Source organism: Corvus kubaryi, unplaced genomic scaffold (genome assembly GCF_017639235.1).
Source record: "Corvus kubaryi isolate FWS band 111438036 unplaced genomic scaffold, C.kubaryi_AGA036_p1.0 130, whole genome shotgun sequence".
Lineage (NCBI taxonomy): Eukaryota > Metazoa > Chordata > Aves > Passeriformes > Corvidae > Corvus > Corvus kubaryi.
This window is the reverse complement of record NW_024580665.1, coordinates 4,220,021-4,240,864: the sequence shown is the minus strand read 5'-3', so window position 1 is coordinate 4,240,864 and position 20,844 is coordinate 4,220,021. Positions and strand designations below refer to the sequence as shown.

The following is a 20,844-nucleotide window of genomic DNA, read 5'->3' as shown; positions in this document are numbered from 1 at the left end:
GTGTGGGCACATAAGCTCAAAGGAGCTCCAGGAGCATGTCATTGAAAAAATTATACAAAGAAGGGGGAAAGAAGAACAAAAATCCTTATATTCCAGCTTGAAACATTTCATGTTATTCCTGTTTTTCAGATCTGCTTGCTGCTGTTTTATTAAGTCCAAAAAGCACAAATGGCCACTAGATAAGCAAAGAAAATTCTAGAGGTTCAGCCACACAAGCAGAATAAGGTACAGTTTTCTCATTAAAAGATTCTTTAAAGTCTTCACCACAATACTAGTGCAGGCCTTCTCCTATTTCTGTAGTGCAGTGAGATTCTCTGATCTGCAAATGATGTAAGTGAAACAAGGATATTTTAAAAATACTTGGTATCTATATAAAATCTGCTTTTCTTTAAAAAAACCAAAACAAAGCCCAAACCAACAGGAAAGAGAGCATCAGTCAAGAAGACAAGTGCAATTTGGTGAACATTTAGCAGAAAGTTTGTATTATCTGTAGGGTTGCAGATAGTTCTTATGCATTCATTCACATGCTGTATCAAACAGTTCAAATGTCCCCAGGAGTTGGTATTTTGAGATATTTCTTTTGTAGACGTTGAAGTACATTGGGTTGTACACATGTAGACAGTACCCACATGAACTAAGGTCACAGAGCAGGTGTGTGTGACCTTCTCAGGTGAGGCACCTACCCCTGTGATCTTGCCTGCAGACCCTATGAGTGTGCACTAGTGAACACGCCTGTGCTTCAAGACGTTATTTTCCCTATTACCACGTGTCAAATTCCTCTCCTCTAGAGGATAATTTAATGAAGGAAATCAGGCTAGACATCCACATCCTTCAATTTACCTTTTGTTACAAAATTACTCGCTTTTGAAATGGAGAACAAAAATTAAACTTGCACAGCAGGTGGCAGCCCTGGTCCTGCTTGGCTTTAGCCTGGTTTGCGCCTCGGAGGAAAAGTCAGGCTTCCAGAACTGGAGTGGTTACTGCTATTAAACAGCCATCCTTTCCTTTCTTGGAAGCAGGTGATTTTTAGCAAAGAAGTGGAGATTACCTGTGCCATTGGTCACTGCCATACTACAAAGGCAGAGCAGTTCAAGGGAAGATAATCTGAAAATAAAATGAGGAAACTCACTAGCAATTTGAGACCTGTGGTGTAGATTCAAGTTGAGTCAATACAATATCAAAATAAGCAAAATAAAATAAGTAATCAAACTCTTGAGTTTGCCTGAGTAATGCTCCACAGCCACCCCAATACATCTGCCTGTTAGCAGAAGCAAGAGGCTCCCACAATGCATTTTTGGATATTGAATGGCCTGAATAATCTGAAATATTTTGGCTAAATTGTAAGGAGTGTAGTAGTCTAAAGTTTGTAGAACCAATGATGTAAAATTCTCTAGCAGATTCTGAAATTTAATTCCTGAAATGTAATTCTTACCCCTTCCTCTCTTCTCTGAATCTTAAAAGGTGTGTTAGGGAAAGGAGGAGGAGGGGGTTCAGAGCTTCTCTGCAAATGGGGCAGTTTGCTTTGAGATACCATGAATAATAACTCTCAGAAAGCCCTCTTACCAGCTCCAGATGGATTTGCACCAATTCTGTCTTCAGACAGGCCTAAAAACCATGATGTCATTGAATATTACACATCCTTGTTCCATTTCCTCACCTGGCCTGTGGGGAAAAAAAGCAGTAATCCTTCTGGGAATATGTTGATCATGAGATAAAAACCTGACCGCATTTATTTATCATTATTTTGGGTTAGTGGCAGGCATTTTATGCTTGATTTGCTAAAACTATTTATTTGCCTGAATGGGACATTTCAGTATTTGGCTGAAGTATCACATAACACCCAGGGGAATGTCTTAGACCTACAGACTAAGATCGTTATTAGGCTTAATTGGTATTATTACTGTAGACTTTCTGTGATATTGAATATGGCTTATTATGGCTTATTTTAAACTTTTTAATCCAGTATTAGCAGGAATTGCCATTAAGTTACACCACAGAAAAATAATAAGTCTAAAGTTAAATCTTGCGTTGTTGGTTTAAAACTGTTTAAGCCTCCTGTTCATCACAAATCCTCTAACATTTTTACTGAACTCCCTTGTGCTTATGCCAACACTTTTTATAGCATGTGAGCCAGCCTTGTGCCCAGTGTAGCACCAGAGAAGTCAGTGGGGTCATATTGGAGATTAATTTCACAATATTTCAGTCATCTAAATTGATTCCCTCCAAGTAAGCACAGAGCCCTGTGCTGCTGAAGTCAGTTGGAGCTCATTAAATGCCTGTTGCAGTTCTCATGGAGTCTTTTTTTCTGTGGAAATACCTATTCTTGTTCCTTTGCTTTGTGTGATAACTTCCCCAGATAATTATGTCTATTTGCAAGATAAATTCTGAAAGGTCCTAAATTTTGTGCATGGGATGTAAGGTAATGGAAATTGCATTGAGCATTGAGCATTTGCTGGGTTTGCTATGTAAAAAAAAGTGAAAACTGGAAACAAGTCTCAGAAATTAATTTATAGTTTTAGCATTAAATGAGTAGCAAAAGTAAAAGGAGATGCTTAGAAATTAGGGTGTAATTTCTGTCTGTAGTGCTTCATTTGCACTGCAAGGACTCCATGCACTTCAAGTGCTGTTGTAGCACTTTGCAGAAGAGTATGAAAGCGTGTAACATTTGAGATTATTATACAAAATACGGAGAAGGATGAAAAAGTAGCATTGCTTACAAATCTAATTTTGTGAGTAAACTTGAACAAGTTGGTGAGTTTTGTTATCTGAAATTCCTACCTGAGGCATTGGATAAAGCTGCTTTCACGGGATAACTAGGACAGACTCAAGTCTTGACAATGAAAGCTCTATGAGGAAAGGGCGTCTCACCTTATAAATTTGCTTTTTTGATAAGAATTTGATATTGGGTCAAAGTTGTAGACACACAGGATTTTCACGTGCAGTCACATGGCAACCTGGTTTAGCATGGAAATGGTGAATAATGTTGAATGATCTTTTATAGTAACAGCATTAGTTGAGCAATGAGAAGTTATCCTTATGAAACAGGGAATACATGGAAGAAAAAGAGCTAGGGATTCAAGTCTATGAAAAACCTGGAAGGTTTTGTCAGCTCTGCTGCTCGTAGGAATTCTGGTTTACTCTGCACAGCAATATTTCAGTCTAAAGGCCTTTTCTCCTGTGGCCAGCCATTTCTGGGAAGGGAAGTGAACATCAGTGTAACATTTAATTCTCCAGACACAGCAGGTTTGTGTCAAATGCTCAGCATAAAACAGACTTTGATAGACAGCAGAGATAAAAAGGGGAAAGAGTGAAATTATGTTCTATTATGTGCTTTGCCTCCAAATTATAGAATTCCTTATAATATGAGAAGTGTGCTTATAAGAAGGAATGAACTTACTATGCCAGCCCAACATGTAGCTGGTATTTGGGGAGTTCAGATCTTACCATAACATGCATAAGTCCAGTGTGAAAACCTCTTAGAAAGACAGAAGTAACTGCTTTGCTTTAAGCAACTCTTTAAATTCTGAGAACTAGCACTGGTCCTGTGCTACACACTCTGCACATGACCTGTTTGCTGAGCAGCCTCTGCAGGCAGAACTGACCCTCACTTGTGCGTGAGAGGAGAAAAGGTGCTGCCACTGCTGTGCTCTGGTGTCCTGGGCTGACACTTGGGCTGCTCCTTCCTTTCCTCCTGAAGGGTGTTACTGTCAATGCTAATCAATAACATCTAAAGGAAAACCAGCCCTAGTGCTGTTTGTATCCTTGATAATGAGGAGATAAGCAAGGCATCTCTTGTTAGGTCTGATAATACAGGTGGATGAAGTAATGAAAAATAATATTCTAAAACTTGGAAAGAGATGGAGTTGCTCAGGCTGCTTGTCTAGTGGATATAATGTACCTTTTGTTACCCTGCCTATTTTTGCACTGCCTTCTCATTTTCTCAAGCTGCTACAAGTCTTTCATGCGAGGATGCTTCCATTGAATACCAATGAAGGAGTTAAATTATCTAGGTAGCACAGGCTAAAGCTGAAACTCCCTAGCATCATCTTTCTTAAGTATCATTGTCCGGTAAGAAAATAGGTCTGTAAATGATACTATTCATCTGAACAAGAAGAAACTGTTATCAGGGTACTTGTCAGCTGTCTGATACTGATACCTGGGCTGGCCTGTGGAGCCAGATATCATGGCAGATAACAGGGAGGTCTGCTTTTGGGCAGTGTTGGACTCTGAGTACCAGAGTAGCAGGGGCAGAGAACACTTTACAATGCAACCATTCCCCTCCCCAGCCCCAGGGCCTGTGAATTTCAGAACTCGGCTTCATTCACAAGCATTTACTTCTTCTGTAGCTACTACAACAATAACAAGTATTTTTTGCAAACAATTTGCATATATAGTGTCACATTAAATAACTGACTCCAGGAATTAACCTGTAGTAGAACTACTGACAGAAACAAAAGCACAGTCATTAGAAGTATTGTGTAAATGAAGCATATTCCATTAATATTTCTTGCACACATGATGTTAATTGTAAACCTGAGGAACAACATGTACAAGTAGGTAGCAGCCACTGATATGACAAACTGATTGTGCAAGTAGAATTCTCTTCTGTTTGGATGCTAAAAGGGAAGTCAATGTTACAAGCGCAAGCATTTAAGAGTTTGTTTGTTAACTTTACCACAGCATTATAGACTGACTTTCACCTGGACTCTTCATTAAAAATGCTTTTACTTTACAGATCTGAGTGCTGAGTCAAATCCTTCATCTCACAGGAAGCACTTTTTAAGGTAAGATTTCAAATACTTTTTTTTTACATTAAGCTGCATTTCCCATCTTTATATGACATTTCTGTTTTTTTCTTGCACAAATGTTTTGTGTTCTACAAATATTATGAATGGAAACAGATCAATTTAGACCCAAATGATTTTGGCAATGAAGTTACTGTGAAAAGGAAATGTTGACCTGTTGACTGAAAAATGCTATTAAAAATGTAGGAACTTGTTATTCTGGCATCTTTGTTCATGTAAGCAAGAGCTTATACAGACCTAAGTGGATGGGAGAGGTAAAAGTGTATGTGGGGAATGTTTTGTGGTGACTCCTAAAGGGTCTGAAAAAGGTGACCAGCTGAAAAATAATCATATACGTTTCCTACACTGTTCAGTGTAATAGTCGAAATTGCTGAAGAGGTCTGTACCACTACTGCAAACTGTCCATAAATAACATTTTAAAAGACATTTCTCCTGGAATTTGTGTTCCTTTTTCAATGTTCCACAGTGCTATGGAAGTAACTGTGTTGGGCTGATGGGAAACAGTGCAGTGATCTATCAGCCTCTGAAGAAAGGGGTTGTGCTAGAAAAAACAAGGTATGACTCGAAGCTTTGCCACAAAGACAGAATTAAAAGAATATAATTTGAATTCCAGCTAAATCCCGACTTTTTGACAAGCTGGGTAAATGAGATTTTTAGAGGTGCAGTGTCTCATAAATCATGAAAGAATGGAAGCTGCAAGTCTGTCGTAGAAGGACTCCCTTACAAGCTCAGGAACAAGCTGAAGCAGAACTCCTGGAGCAAGTCAGGGCAGACTGGCGGCTTGCTGGAATTGAGACAGGATGCACAGAATATTTTTAGTACTTGAAGGCTACCTACTTGCTTTAAAGCATATGCAATACTTCTGTCCTTGGGCTAGAGTTCTCTGTTGTGACTCCATAATTTTACCCTCCGGGCACAGCAATCTCTGAAACAAAAAGAAAGTATATCTGATGAAAGCAGGATTAGTTTGTACTGATTTTTATAGGCATTTACAACCATAGAAACAGATGTTCTAAAAATCACACAACACAGTTCACAATAACAAGATGACTTTATAAGGCTTCCATATAAGCAGATTGCCAGTCTATCGCCAAATAAGTTTTAGGAATTTCTCTCAGCTGTGTTTTTATATTATTAAGTATAGAAAAGAGTTCTGTCTGTCAGTGTTAAGGACTATGTGTTGATTTGGTTTTTTGCTTTAAGAAATAAACTATCAAAACCCGAAGAAACACACCATTTAATCTTTGTGTAATAGGTGAATTGTTATACAGGAAGCCAGTTACTCTAAAATGAGTTTAGTACTCCTTTCTGCACCAAAATATGGTTTGGACACAAGATGATGTCTGTCCTTCACGCAATCTACTGATGTGTATTTGCCCCCTAGGCTTACAGGAATGGCTACAAACAGATAAGCAGTAAATTGAGTCATTCTAACCTTACCGACATTACTTCTCATTGTGCAAATCCAGAAGAATACGTGCACATGCAAATGCTCCCTGTGAGAACAACATGTACAGGAGCACCACAGAGGATATTGGTTGTTCTTCCCTGTTCCATGTTCCTCAGAAATGCAGCTGAAGCAGCACCCAGCCCACAACCATACGTGCTTAGGACTACTGCTACTTTTTTAAAAAGAGTATCGTATTTTTATAAAAATTGAGCTCAAATGAAAAATCTGAACAAAGTTAAGGGGAACAAGTAATTTCTTTTTCTATCTAGGCTCTAAATGGAAAAAAATAATTGCGGAAAAAAGTATCAGGAGCTGACCTTGCTGTTCCTGTCAAGAACTTCTGCCATCACATATGTAAACAGAGAAACTATTGAGGTCAAGGTCCTCACTGAAGTCTAGTCTTTTCTCTAATGAATTCCCCAAACGGTTTCATACTAAATTAGGGCACCATATTTAAAATGTTATGACTCCTTTAAAGGAAACTGTAAGACTCAAGAGATCCTGGTGAGAAGAGTATGGAACATGCTGAAAGAAGACAATTTTTAGCCATATTTTTAGCCATGATGTATCCTAATCTCATGGACTCTTTGTAGTATGTCTGACTACTGTTAGCTGTGGTTATGCACTTTAGACTGGATTTTGTGAAAAATTAAATAAAACATTTCATTTCCATAGCACTTCATTTTCTTTCTTTTGAATGTCTCTAAGCGGCATAGAACATATTTCATTATGTGCTAACTATTCAGTCTTCTTTGCAATGGCTGTTCAAAGTTTCCTCTGAAGTCTGTTTTTAGGTATTTTGTTTTCTATGGTGATCTACTGATTGTTCTGCTGAGAAGACATGTAACTATTGGCACCAACAAAATTTAATTTAGAGTTCCACATCTTTCCCTAGATTTATTGTGGTACATAGCAGAAATCTGTCAATACTGCTTTCCTTCCTTAAAATGTGTACTCTTCAGTCAGGAATTCCTGGTCCAAACTGCATCCTATTTGTGATCTAATACTTTTAAGGCCCTGCTTCAGGTGGGGCTTTTCAATTTTGTCATAAACTGGACAGTAAGAGAACTACATTCTCTTTTGGCTTCGGGTAGTGTGCAGCCCTACCACTCTCAATGGAACTGCCTGTGAGTGCTGATTTGACCCAAGATCAGTAAATAACTAAGTGCCCACTTGGAGGAAAGAATCAGGGAAAAGAGAAAACCAGAAAATGTGTGCTCTCATGGCTCTGATGTCTTGAAGCCTAAGCAGGCAGAGTGTTACTGTCAGGCATTACTGCTGGAAAGCAAAGTAGCTCTAACCTCTGCGCACATCTGAGCAGGTAATGAAGCTGATGGTTTTGCAAAATACAAATGCTATGTCTGCAAGCAGGTACGTGTTTCTGTTTCACACATGGAATAGGGCTTAAACCAATGATTTAATCATGTCATGCAAGTATATGTTCAGTGCTCGCAAGCTGCGGTTCATTTTTCTACACAATGACTCAAAGTGAGAAGTCATATTTGGGTACATCAGGGGAACAAAACTGATTGCAGGTTTTTTGTTCAGAGAACCTATCAGACTTTGTCTCTACATTCCCCCTGCTGCTTCCCCCAAAGGCCCAGTATTATGGAGATACAACAAAGGGTTTTTTATTTTTCATGTAAAAATATAGAATTTTTTTTATTCTTTGACAACTGTTATAAACAGATTTGCAGATAATTTTTGAATCTGGTTTCCTGTATAAGACTAAGGGAAGAACAGAACTAGTTTGAACAAAAAGCACCAAAAATCAATTCATACGTTTGGTAGCAGCCCCTTTTCTTAAAATGCTGCCCTTTACTCACAACCATCCCTCAGTTCCCCCCACTGGAAATTCCTCCTTGGAATGCACTTACTTGGAGATATCAGTAAGCCTTTGTGTCACCAAATGTGTATGACTGACTGCTATGTTGGTTTTGTTTTCTTTTAAAACACAAGAGTCAGTTTAAAAAGGTCTGGAGTGCACAAAAGTGTGTTACTCCCGACGGGCAGAGTTCATGTGGAGGTCCAATGTGCAAAAAGGGGAACACTAAAACTTTACCAGCCTGAGACGAAATTCAGGTAACTTTTCTGGGAGACTGCTTGCTCCAAAATAGCCCACTTTGTGTACAAATTTTGTTTTCTGTTGTTTTGATTCTAACTGTACAGTCTGTGAAGAAAAACAGGATTGTATTTAGGAAATAGTTGATTTCATCAGTCACTGCTCCTAACATAAATAAACAACCCACAAGGCTCCAGATATTGATTTACTACTTAGATTAGAAGTGCTAAGATTATGCAATCCCTTTCCTCATATCAGGAACAAGGTGAGAAGCTCTTTACTCTTTTCAAGCTTGCACTGAATTGTGGGTGAAAAACAGAAACCTTCTAGGCCTTGGCTTCAGCCTCTCCTCAAGATTCCTTTCTCTTCTTTTGACCTCTGTGATAAGGCTGAAAATCAGCGTCAGTACAGAATGACTTCACTGTCTGGGAAGTGCTGTTACACTCATCACATCCCACAGAGATCTTCGGTGGGTGTTTCTTACTGGAATGATACAAAGGAGTTGCAACACGAGAGACAACGAGAATCCTTTCAGTCAGATTTGGTTTTGAGGATACTGTGACATTTTGTTATACAAGGATCATTTTAATTTTTGTTTGAAGATTCCTCTCAAAGTTTGCAAAGACATTTTACACATCTTGTAGTGAATGTCGGCTTCCTGACCATAGACTTCCTTGTCTTAACTTCCTGTTTTAAAGCCTTTGGAAGTATCATACATCCTCAGGGAATTACTAGTTAACCATAGCTTTATTTATAAAGAGCAAGTAAATCTGTTTCTGCTTTGCTTTCAAAACAGAATGTTTGGAGTCTTTCAAAGAACTGGTTTAAATGAAAATGTATCTTATGACAAACAAAAGAGCATATTCTACATCAGTAAATCCTATGAAAATCAGGCAGGCATTTGCATACCTGTAGCTGCAGGAAAGGTTTCCCATGGTCCTCTTTCTAAATCCTCCACAAACAAAACAAGTCGTATTTGACTCTTCACCTGGACACCCTGTCTGTAGTAAGTATAATTTTTGGACTCACTATTCTAATGATAACCTGGCAGGTTATATTTTTTCCTTAATCGTAATTAATCAAAATTTGTTTCCAACTTTGCTGAAATCATTAGTTTGACCTAGATGTTCATCCTTCTGAAACAGATAAAGTATTTTGTGGAGCATCCCCAACAACACCACTGAGGCCTGGATGTCAGTCAGTGGTGCCTGGCCTGGGGACAGGAGCAGACAATAAAAAGTGCAGGCATTGGGGTTCCCCACAGAGCTTCTTCCTGTGGCACACAGGGCCAGCTTGTCCAGGGCTAAGAAGAGGTTGATGAGGCAGTCCCATGGCTTGGTGAGATCTCCAGCAGGTAGGGCATAAAGGAGGAGGCAAGGGAGAGTTACACTCAGCAGAAGTGCACAACCTGAAGCACCTGAAATCCATGTGGGAGCAAGGACATTCAGTCTGCAGCAGAGAGATGGAAGCTCCGACTTGTTAGAGGTACTGTGAAACTGCACCTGGAAAATGTGAGACTTGTCAGCCTAGAAGAGAGATGAATACAGTAGTAATGCAAGGAATCTGTGTTGCAAATCTGTGTTGCAAAACAAGGAGTGGCATAGAGAGAGAAGAGAGAATGGTTAACGAATGCAAAAGTCAGGGAACATCATATGGAAATACTAGGCAGAATGCACGGAACATACAGAAGTGATTTCCACCCAGCAAGAAGTTAAGACTGTGTAATGACATCAAGCTGTAGATGCTGGAAGCTTATAGGACTAAGAAAGAGAATGGATTTCTTTTCCATTGTTTATCAAGAGCAGAAATAGGCTACTTCTAGCTAAAGGTCTCTAAGCTGCAGAAGTCCTCATTGGGAACAGCATTATCCACTGTGGCCATTCCAGTGCTTCAGCTGGCTTAGGCACAAGACATGCTTCCTTACCCACATACTCACTTAATTCAAAATCTAAGACTATAAGAAGTACAAAATAGCTGGAATAAATTACAAGTAGGTTTTCTTGCCCATTTGTTGTTTATGACAAAGATTTAGAAAATAGGCTGTGTCAGTGTTCTAGTTGGAAAAAAAAAAAAAATTGTGGCAAGTTGGTTTGCCCAACCTTTTCTAAGTATTTAGGGAGTTTAGATCAAAAAGGTAATCTGCATGAAACAGATATGGCTTGGGGCATCTTGTGCAATCCAGGTTCTCTCATTAGTGATGACGTAACATTAAGAAAAACAATGGGGTTTGAAACAAATTAAAACAAAGTGAGAGTATAACAGACTGCCCCAAGTGTCATAAAGTCCAAACAGCAAAGCCCACACAGTGATTCAGCTCAGCCTCTATCCAAGGAAGTGATGTGCTTTTTGCTTCTCTGAGAATTATTAAATATTACATCCACATTGCATATGCAGTTGTTGCCAGAACATTTTTGCCTCCTGCAAGGTGTTGTCTTTTATGGAAGCAAACTTGTTACCAAATATAGCAATGACTAAGTAATGTATGCCAATTTCGTTTTTTACACTCGGTCCCACTCCATATGGGGCGGGGGAGGATCCTGCTGGACTTCTGCTCGGCATAGATGGAGCATAGCATGTTTCCTCTTCCCTTACACTTCTTATTAAGAAGTGGTGTTGTCAGAAGCACGTTATTTTCTTCTTTGCTGAAGAAGCCTTAGACTCGAAAACAGCTAAAACCATCTGGCAAACTCTTGCATGAATCATGGGGATATTTGTAGCCTCTGGCTTTTTGAACCGCACTGTGAGTAATCCCAGTTGCTCTCGTCAGCACTGCTGCTGAAACCCGTTTCTTGTGTTCTGAGTAAAGACCAAAGGGGCCTCCGACTGGGCCTGGTGGTCTCCAGACTGTCAGGAGGCAAAACTGGGTTACAAACCTCTGTTCCAGCCTGAAAGATCCGGGCTGGCGGCCTTGCTGCTTCCAGCTGGAGCCTGCCCGGGAGGCTGTGCCCAGGGGTCGGGGCTGGGGTTCCTGGAGTAGCTTTTGCCGTGCGCCCGTAGGTCCGCCTGCCCCGCGGCCTGTTCCGTGAGCCTCGAAACCGTAACAAGCCCCCAGCGGGGCCGCGCTAACCGAGCTCTGCCCGCAGGCCAGGGTCCCGTGTCACTCCCTCATGAGCCTGCGAACGCCGGGGTCACCTCGGGACGCGCCGGCAGCACTGACCAGGGCCCGGGTCCGCGGCCGCCCCCGCCCCTTCCCCGGTGGCGTCACGGTGGCGGAGTGAGGGAGGGAGGGAGGATTGGGCGGCCCTGGCGGCGGCGGCGCGGGGCTCGCTCCTCCCCCGCGCCCTCAGCCATTTTAGCAGCCGGTACCGTCGCCGGTACCGTTGTGATCTCTGCCGGCAGCGCCGGGGCTGGGCGGGGTGAGTGCGGGCTCTGCGCGGCGGGAAGGCCGGGGAGGGGACGGGATGGGATGGAGTGGGGTGCGATGGGATGGGGCAGAGCCGGTCCGCTCCCCTTGCTTCCCCTTCGCAGCATCTGGGGAGCGGCGAGGGGCGGGAGGGTCGCCCCGCGCACGAGGGGGGCCCGCGGGGCTTCCGGAGGGGCCGAGGCGGCCGGGTCAGCCGGGGAAAGAGCGGGGGTTACACGGGGTCAGGTCCGTCCCCGGGGCCGTGGCTCGGTGGGGGACGGGCCGAGAGGATGCGCCGGGGTTCGGCGCCCCCGGTACGGCTGGGCAGGAGCTGGCCCGGCCGCTGCCCGGAGCAGGTGGCGGCGGGGAAAGGCCGCCTGGAAGTGCCGCGCGGGGGTCGTGCTGGCGGCCCGGGGTGAAGCCGGGCGGGAGCGCCCCTGCCCGCCCCAGCGCCGCCCCGAGCTGGGGCTCCTCTCCAGGGCTTCCCCGCAGCTCCGGGGCAGCGCCGGCGCCTCTCGCCGTTCCCCGTTCCGCCCGCAGTCCGAGGGGCCGAGCGCGGTCGCTGCCGCTGGCAGCCGGACCCGCCGCCCGCCACTTTCCCGCTCCGCGCCGGGCGGGAACTCATCCCCGGCCGCTCCCTGGCCCTGCCCGGTGCCCTGCCCGGGGCCCTGCCCGGTGCCTCGGCGGGGCTCTGGCCTCCCTCGGAGCCCTCCGGCCCCCAGAGCCCCCCCACCCCCCGCCCGGATGCAGGGGAGGAGGCTGGGCTCGGGAGATGGGCTGATGCTGATCAGGAGAGGTGATTCACTGCTCAACGCATGCTTCTCTGCTCGACGTCACAAAAGCACCTGTTAAAGGAAAGCAAGAAACTGGCTGAGTATTTTTGTTGTCGTGTTCCCCTGTGATATATTTTGCTTTTTGGTGTTCTAGAACATCCCTTTTGTGGATTTTTGAAGCTTATTTGAAAAGCAAGTGTATGTGCACTGCCTGGCTCCCCCACCCTGGCTGCACAGACCTCTCCTGATTCAGTGCTGCCCTTTGCCCAGTCCCTTAATGAAATAATTGTAGCATTTAACTTTATAGTGTATAGCATTTGGGAAAAAAAATTAAATGTGAAACATTTACGTTAGGGAAAAAAGGAGTGATAGTACAAAATAGTTCAGTGAGGATGCTCAGTAAGTATAGATGGAGGTTGCAGAGAAATTTGGTGTCAAGGAATGTTTTATAGAAAGTAAATAGATGGTTGAAGTCCCTGATGGTGGTAAAAGATGATTGTCAGGGTAAGGATAATGTTGGTCCTTGCTTGGTTATGTTTTGCATCTTGGAGTGTTGCAGCATAGAAATAAGAATATGATTGGTGGTGTCATTTACTATTATAGACAACCTTGCAATTGTAGCCTTGCTAATTTCAAGTGCAAAGATGAGCAAATAAAGCTGCAGATAGACCTTAGAAACATATGGGTTTTTTTCTTTAAGTGATACTTTTTGAATCTTTGGAATTTATCATCTCAGACTAACTGTGAAGTTCCACAGTCTCTGAAAGGATGTTTGATTTCATGTTTTATTTCTTCTGCTCTTTGTGCATGCATACAAATTTTGTGTTTTAATACAATTCTACAGAAGCCTTAAATATTTCCACATAAAAGTTATTTTGGAAAATACTTAATGCATTTATAACATAGTTCTCGTTTCTTTGTATTTACCAGTTCCCCTTCATTGTCGTCTTAAACTAAAGAACTGTATAAACTTGAAACAGACGATGTCCCCCCGGAGCCTGCTATGGTGGGGGTTTCGGGAGGTGTTCATTATTTACGTGTTTGCATCTCATGCATACTTCGCTCGTGTGTTACCTTTAATGCCCTCTGGAACATGCACCACCAGCAATGGCACTGCCCATTGGCTGCTCATTGAATAATCCAACAGCAGCAGCTATAAATTTTCAGCATAATAAATTAGCAGAGTTCAGCAGGTGACAACATCTCCTAACACAAGGGCGATGCCTCAGCCCTTCTATAAAACCAGAGGAACCACTTTGGAACAACCTACTATGGCAAGGCTTTGGTTACAGACATATGCCAGGTGATGTAACGGTATATATCTATATATATAAAATAGGTGCAGTCTTTTACACTGTTGTAAATGAAGTTAATACTCAAATTAAATACCAAACAGCAGCCTGAGTGAAGTAAACATGCAAAATATATTGAAGTTAATGATAAATAGAGTTAGGTAGTTAACATGACGAATGAGTGCTCATTTATAAGAAAACCCTTCTGAGTAAGGCATTACTTAAACTAAAAAAGAGTTGGAGTTAATCATTAAGGGAAATCTCATTGTATACGCAAATAAGCATGTGGTCACTGTGCTTCAGGGCATTTGTTTTCTCAGGAGAGAGGGAAGTTGCATGGAAGGAGCAAAGCAATTTCCTGAGAAACAAAATTTATGGTTTTGTTCCATTTGTTCATAGATTGGATTGTTGTTTAGATGGTGCAATGTCTTCAACCTTTTTTGTGGAAGGCCTATCTCAAAAGCTGTCCACGCTGTTTAATTTTCCTACCTTCTGGAGCAACTGCAGAGTGACTGCTTTGGTGTTCATCTTTGTTCTAAAGTCTCCTCCTCTTCTCCCTGTAACTGGGATTGCTGCCCTTCACATTTCTATTTGGAATAGGCTAGCTGTACAGAAGGGAAGCTTAAGAAAGTATTCCTCCTCTGCTGGTAGAGCTATGTTTACAGTGGATAGGGATTATTAGTACTTTGCTGTTGCTTTTGTTTCATTATTGTTTTTGCTGCTGGTGGGGGAGGGAAATTCGGATTGCCCATAATCTGCTGGCACTCCTAGAAGCTGTATGTTTCTTCAAAATGTTGAGCTCTGTAGGTAGGCACATGCACGTGAATGCTGAGTGCAGCACTGGTTACTCCTTCTGTGGCCACTCACTAGGGATAACCTGCATTGCACTGAAAGTAGAGCACACACTGAAGTGGTGTGACGGGTTTCTCCAATGATCTCTGGTGCCTGTGGAGCCTGACAGCACCAAGGCCCTTTCTCACACCACTCTTTGCGGTCTGAGTGGTGCATGGGGAGGACCTTGCCTTAATCCTGGACACGCTGGAGCTGAGAGTTGGTTTTGCTTGTTTTATATGGACATGAGCTAAAAAGATACTGCATGGAAGATGATTTGGCCAGTGGCCAGTATTGCCTAGGAGCTGCGGTCTGTTTCCTTCTCTGCAGAAAGTACCTAGTGTGATCTGCATTGGGATCAACAAAAATGGTTGGGCAGAACTTAAATAAACTACAGCAGCTCTGCTTTCCCTGCCCCACTTTTATCAGGGCTATCAGTTCCTACCTAGTACTGCATATGAAGTGCACTCATAATCAAGATACAGCTTCGATTGTGTGCCAGGTGTGCATAACATTATTTACCTGACCAAGTGCGTGAGACAGAGGTTAGGAATGAGTGGTGGGGGTGGAAATTCCTCATGCTGTTGTTGTTGCCCTAGATAGGGAGCCTGTCTCCTGTTCAGGTTACTGTGCTGCTGCTGACCTGTGCCACCACAGCCCAGAGTAGCTTCTGAGTCAGGACTGAGCTGGGGCTGGCATCAACTTCTTGTTTACTGTGAGGGTGGTGAGACACTGGCCCAGGCTGCCCAGGAGGGCTGTGGATGCCCCAACCCTGGCAATGTCCAGAACCAGGTTGGTTAAGGCCATGAGCCTGCAGAGCTGTGATACATGGAGTGTCTGAGTGCAAGGCCTGATGGTACAATTGTCTGGAGAGTTATTTAAGATGATCCCAAATATAGCAGAAACCTCAAAGGCACATTGAACCATTTTTAAGTAAGGAAATAAATAGCACGGGCAGTGTTGGGAAATGGAGGGACAGAACAAGCAAGGAAAGGTGATTGTGGGCATGGGACTGGGAGGGATGGGAAGTGTTTTCCTTTAGCCATTATGTTGTCAGATAGTCAGTTTGTATAATGGATGATTTTTAAAGTTTGAGTGCATGAATTGCTTAGGATGGATTTGAGGTTGGAGCAAATGCTGCCGCTTCAAAAAGTCAGTGTGCATTTTATTTGCTTTCCATTTGGAGTAACAGCCGTGTAATGTGAAGGATGTGAGGAATTGTTTTCCTTTTTTTTTTTTTTTTTTGCTTCAGATAGAACTAAGCTCTTGGACTTGCCCCTGAAATCGAAGGGTATTTTTCATCTCAGTAAAGTGATTTTAAGGAATCCTAGATATTGAGAAATTATTTTTTAAAAAACAAATTTTTGCATGGGTTTTATAGTACAGTTAATCAAGGGATATTGTACATCTGGGAGTTCACCAGGCTTCAAGGTGAGATATCTTTATCTCCACGGTAGAGATAAAGTGATCCACCAATTATCACAGAATTAAGAGTCTCGGATTTAAAGTGATCCAAGGTGGATCCTTAGTTAGCACTTTAAATCCGAGACTTAAATCTGTTATACTTGAATACCACTGTTGTTCAGTGAGGACAAAACTAATGAACTAGGATTTCTGGGATTTCCTTCAAAGTATATTGATGTGACTATTGATTCCTTATAGTACATTACTGCTTCATCAGTAGAGCATCTTTTTTTAAAAGCATACTTGTAACTTTCCTTACAGGTTTATATTTCTTTTTAAGTTCTTATTATAAATTCATTGGTCTGGCAATGGCAGCTGTTAAGTGTCAAAACCCAGAGCAGAAGACCTGTATGCACATCTGTTTTACTTGAAACTGTAATGATGCTGCAGCTCATCGCATGATTTTTGCTCATCACTTTTGTTAGTGTACAGGGAAAATGCCCTTATTTCTAAACACTGATAATCAGGAATGTTTTATAGCATAGGTGTATGATGGCAGGTAGAATATTGATATAGATATCAATTTAAAAAATAACCTATGCTTGAAAGACTCTGAAATTAGAAACAAGTTAACATTGCAAGGACAGACTTAAAATAGCACATTACATCCCAGTACTTGTTCTCTTACAGCTTGTACTAATTAAGAGATGTTTGAATTATCATTTTAATGACACTGAAGTGGTGTTCTGTTCTAACTCCCCTTACTACAGAAAGTAATATTGTAAGTGAGCAATACCAAGACAGTTACAGAAATGCTTGTGTTCAGATGATTTCTTTTTAAAAAATGATTTAAACTTAAATGAATGCTTTATTTTTAAAATACCTGTTGATGACACATTTACCCTACCCCCTTCCTTTGCTATAGTATAAGCCTGTTCAACATGTAAAAGTTTTGACATTTAGTTAATGGTTGTGTTTGGCAAAAGTACTTGTTAGATCTGTACAGCTGACCTGGTTTTTGTTTGGGTGTTTTTCAGCTATTTTACAAGACAGTGCAACACATTTTAAAGGGAAAGTAGTAGTAGTATAGTGTATTCTGATCTTTTTTCCACTTGGCAATGCACTTCACCCAATTGCATAGCATTTTAAACTTCATATTCATTAAGCACAATTCACTTATATGCTAGGGGACACAGAAGTGGATTGAAGTAATGTGAAAGGATAGCTTTTTTTTTTTTTTTTTTTTTTTTAACTGTTTTTGCCACATTATAAGCTACAAGAGGTGCATCCTGCACCACACCTTCACTGACATTTTCCTTTGTACATGCAGTGGCTCAGTTTCAGCAATTCAATATCCAGTTTATACAGCTGTTTGTTTGGCTGTTTGCTATGTAACTTTAGAGAAGTAACTGGAGTGGCAGTAGTGCCTTTAGCTAAGGTTCTCACTGACTGCTGCTTTTCTATGGCAGTCTGTGAGTGTGCTGTGGGTGCATGGCTGGGCTCTGGTGCTGTCAGCAGTGCCCATTACACACCCACGTGTGGTTTGGCATCACTGGGGTTGGGGTTACTGGGGAGTGAGAGCTTGAACACTTTAATTTCTGTGCTGAAATTTTTGACCTTTAAACATCACGATTCAAAAAAAAAAAAGTCAATAACCCACATGCTGATGATGATTTCATGAAGTATTTCCTCCCATCCCCAAATAGTTATTTTTAGCCATGCCTCTGCTCACCTTGGCACTGCTGTAACTGATACATCCCTTGTATCCACCTACTCAGCTCATTGTCAGAGTAGCCCCTAAAACAGCTGTGTAACTGTCCTTCTTGGTAAGTGACCCTAAAGCCTTTTTAAGGGCCTTAATTGCAGAAATCCTGCTCAGAGAAGAAAAATATTGGCATAGAGAGGAACTGAATAGATTATAATACTAAGTATGTAATACCACAAAGAGAAATTCTCCTCTTTGTTGGTAGTTTTTAAGCATGTTTATTTTGTATTTCCCAGTTCAGGTTCTTGGAAAAGAAATACAAAGCAAATAACTGATTTCTGCGGAGCACCTGTGTGCCCTAAGGCACTTCCTTCACAGCTGCCAGAAAATCGTTGTCATGTATCACAGGAAGAACAGCCTTAACACTTGTTTTAGGTTTGCTTCAACAGTGTGCTAGTGCAAGTGAATTTTTACTATCCTCAGTTGCACAGATGCTTTTACAGACAGAAACACTGCTGTGCTGATATATCTGATAGCTTTTCCTGTGATTGTTTTCCAACATGTCCATGTTCTACTGTGGCACCCAAAGGCCCCTGGCTACAGACCTTTGGACTCTATGCCCAGTGCAGGCAGCTCTCACCACGAGCCTGCTGTAGCCACCAGAGGGGCCTGGTGTCCTTCATTCCATCATCTCTCTGTTCTCCACACACACCTGTTAATTCCTGTGCTTGAATTTTTTATAGGAGGTGTAACATAAGAGATATCTTTTGTGGTTCAGGATAAAATGCACTGAATAGCCTGAAAAAAGTGAAAAGCTAAAGGTGTGCTGTGTTTTTGGAGACTGAGCAGCTGAGTTGCCCATCCAGCTTACTCAGCTCAATAGCAAGCCTCCTATTCCACAGTGTTTGCTAATGTAAGAACTTTCTCAAAGTAAATACATTTTCGTGTTCATATAGTGATTGCTTATCTGGCTACAAGTCTTGATTGGAGATGTTATAATTTACAAAACAGTAATTTATTTATTAGGTCTGTTTGTGTGCACTAGGAGCCACTGTACAACTGGAACCAAAAAGAACACTAAGAAGGATGTATTTAGAGAAACATTAGACTGTAAATAACGAGTACTGTCAGTTCCTCACAGTGAAATACAAAGAGCACTCACTGCTGTCAAGTTAGGCAGGTACTACAGAGTGTTTGCTCTAACTTCACCCTGTGTTGTAGTTCACCATTTTATTGCACATATTTATGGCAGGTAGCACATACAGCAGAAGGAGTCTTTGCATATTTAAATGTGTGCTGACGTCAGTGTCCTGTTGAGTGGGCAGGGCTGAAGGAAGCTGGTAAGAATACATGGAACCTGTGTGGTCCTTGCTGGTAAGAGGGTGCAAGTATCTGTCTGAAAAAAAAAAAAAGGCAGATTGATGTAACTGATCAGATTTACTGAAACACTTCATCTTGTCTAAGTGATCCAGTGAGTACTTTGTTGTTTCCTCCCCAGCAATCATATGTGCAATAGTTTTGGAAAACATAATATTAAGTTCAGTTTACCTAAAGCACATGGTAAGTAGAATACACAGTGAGTCATTCTCTTATTTGTCTTGGTAGCCAGAGGAGTTGAGCAGCCTATGAAAAGTCACTATTTCAAATATGCCCGTTCAGTCTGAGGAGCTGGACACAGCGTATCACAGCTGAATGTTGGTTGGCTCACAGCAAAATCCCAAAAATTTATGAATGAGGGCATTTGTTTCATAGCTTAAGCTGACAACTTGGCAGCCAGCTACCATACAGCCACTTTGGATTAGGAAGATTACAAACTCCTGACCTTCCACGAGTAAAAAATTATGACTATTAAAGTATTTTGGAGTGTATAAAATTAATCTGCAATAAATTTTAAAAGTGTCTAGGTATGGGGGTTGGGCTTGAGTTGGGGTTTTTTTGGCTTTTGGTAAAGATAAAAGGAGGTTATATATCATGGTACAGCTGCTGGTTGCCTTTTTTTTCCCCCACTAATACACTCCATGGACACACTAAGCTTGCAAAGGCTGCAGCCAACACTCTCACTCTGGCTCCTGGCAAAAGGAGGGGACAGCTTGGGGCAGCAACAAATAGGTAGAGGCTACTTTGTTCAGCAGTAGCTCCTTTTTGTGCTGTAGTTCTGTTTTCAGGCTTACTTGAAGTTCTTGCAAAGAACAGAACTGTGTGTCAGCAGAACTAAACCAAGGTGACCACTTCCTTCTGGCAGTGGTACTTTGTGGCACTGAATGGGGAGCGGTGTCAGACAGCCTGTGCAGCTACAGGTTGTATGTGACCGGCTGCCTGCAGACTCTGCAGCCCAGGGGAACAGCCAGTGCAGCCCAGGTGAGATCACCACAGTCCAGATCTGCATTCAGTCACCTGCCATGAGCCTAAACTTGAAGACTCAGGGAACCAACCCCCTTGTTGCACTGTTCACTTCTCATTTGGAGTCTCACTTACACTGAGGTCATGTTTATGTCAAATCAGTGAAGTAATTTGTTGAAGTTCTGTTGTGTCCTAAAAATTGCTTCGAATACTAACCTTTCTAACCTCTTTTCTATTCCTAATATGGCACTTTTTGTTGTGGTTTTCTTACACAATGAAAATGCAGATACTAAAAGAATTGCAATACTGTATAGGTAAAATGTAGTTTTACAACAGTATTTTCTATAGCTTTGAATGTTATGTAGAAGAGTAAGCAGTTAGTGGTAACGTCAACTAACAGCAAAGTGATACAAAAATATAAAGAAAAATTAAAAAGAAGGAAGAGATCTTGGTTTGTGGTGTCTGTGGTCTTTTTGCACCAGATGTAGAAGTAGGAAGGATGGAGTAGTTTCTATCTGCTCACAATATCCTATTAGTTTGTCATTTTGCACATTACTTTCCATGAAGGCAATTTTATGTGCTGCTTATTCATATTGTGTATTTACTTAGAGTAAATCAATACTGAACTTGATAGCCTTGATTTTGTGCCTTTGTTTGATAGGTGTGTTTAATTTTCATTATGAAAATGGATTATCTGCTTATTTCATAAGCATGCAAATACTTCTGCATTTTTATGAGCTCCTCTGTTTGAACAACATGGTCAAAAGTGCTTTCCTTATGAAATGTATTGCCACAGGCAAGAGGAATAAAACTGGAAACTGAAACTACGTTTGCTGTGC

The 20,844-nt window shown here is 41.8% G+C and overlaps 1 protein-coding gene and 1 long non-coding RNA gene across 9 annotated transcripts in view; one reads left to right on the top strand and one right to left on the bottom strand.

Annotated features, from left to right (window-relative positions):
* Window positions 1–354: 354 nt before the first annotated feature.
* LOC121665137 lies at window positions 355–11,517 on the bottom strand. Of its 2 annotated transcripts, XR_006016246.1 has the most exons (4): window positions 11,191–11,517; window positions 5,643–5,730; window positions 1,564–1,662; window positions 355–1,104 (listed from the first exon to the last, which is right to left on the bottom strand). It is a non-coding gene; the product is annotated as an uncharacterized LOC121665137 (long non-coding RNA). The 2 variants fall into 2 exon arrangements; XR_006016245.1 differs by lacking the exons at window positions 355–1,104; window positions 1,564–1,662; window positions 5,643–5,730 and adding an exon at window positions 8,510–9,843.
* Window positions 11,518–11,568: 51 nt separating this feature from the next.
* ACSL4 (acyl-CoA synthetase long chain family member 4) overlaps window positions 11,569–20,844 on the top strand; it is a 38,632-nt gene continuing 29,356 nt past the window's right edge. For 5 of the 7 annotated variants that reach the window (XM_042029043.1, XM_042029020.1, XM_042029037.1 and 2 more), the window contains exon 1: window positions 11,569–11,673. The gene's annotated coding sequence lies outside the window, so the exon portion shown is untranslated. The remainder of the gene's footprint in view (window positions 11,674–20,844) is intronic. The other 2 variants (XM_042029015.1, XM_042029004.1) reach the window with 1 other exon arrangement.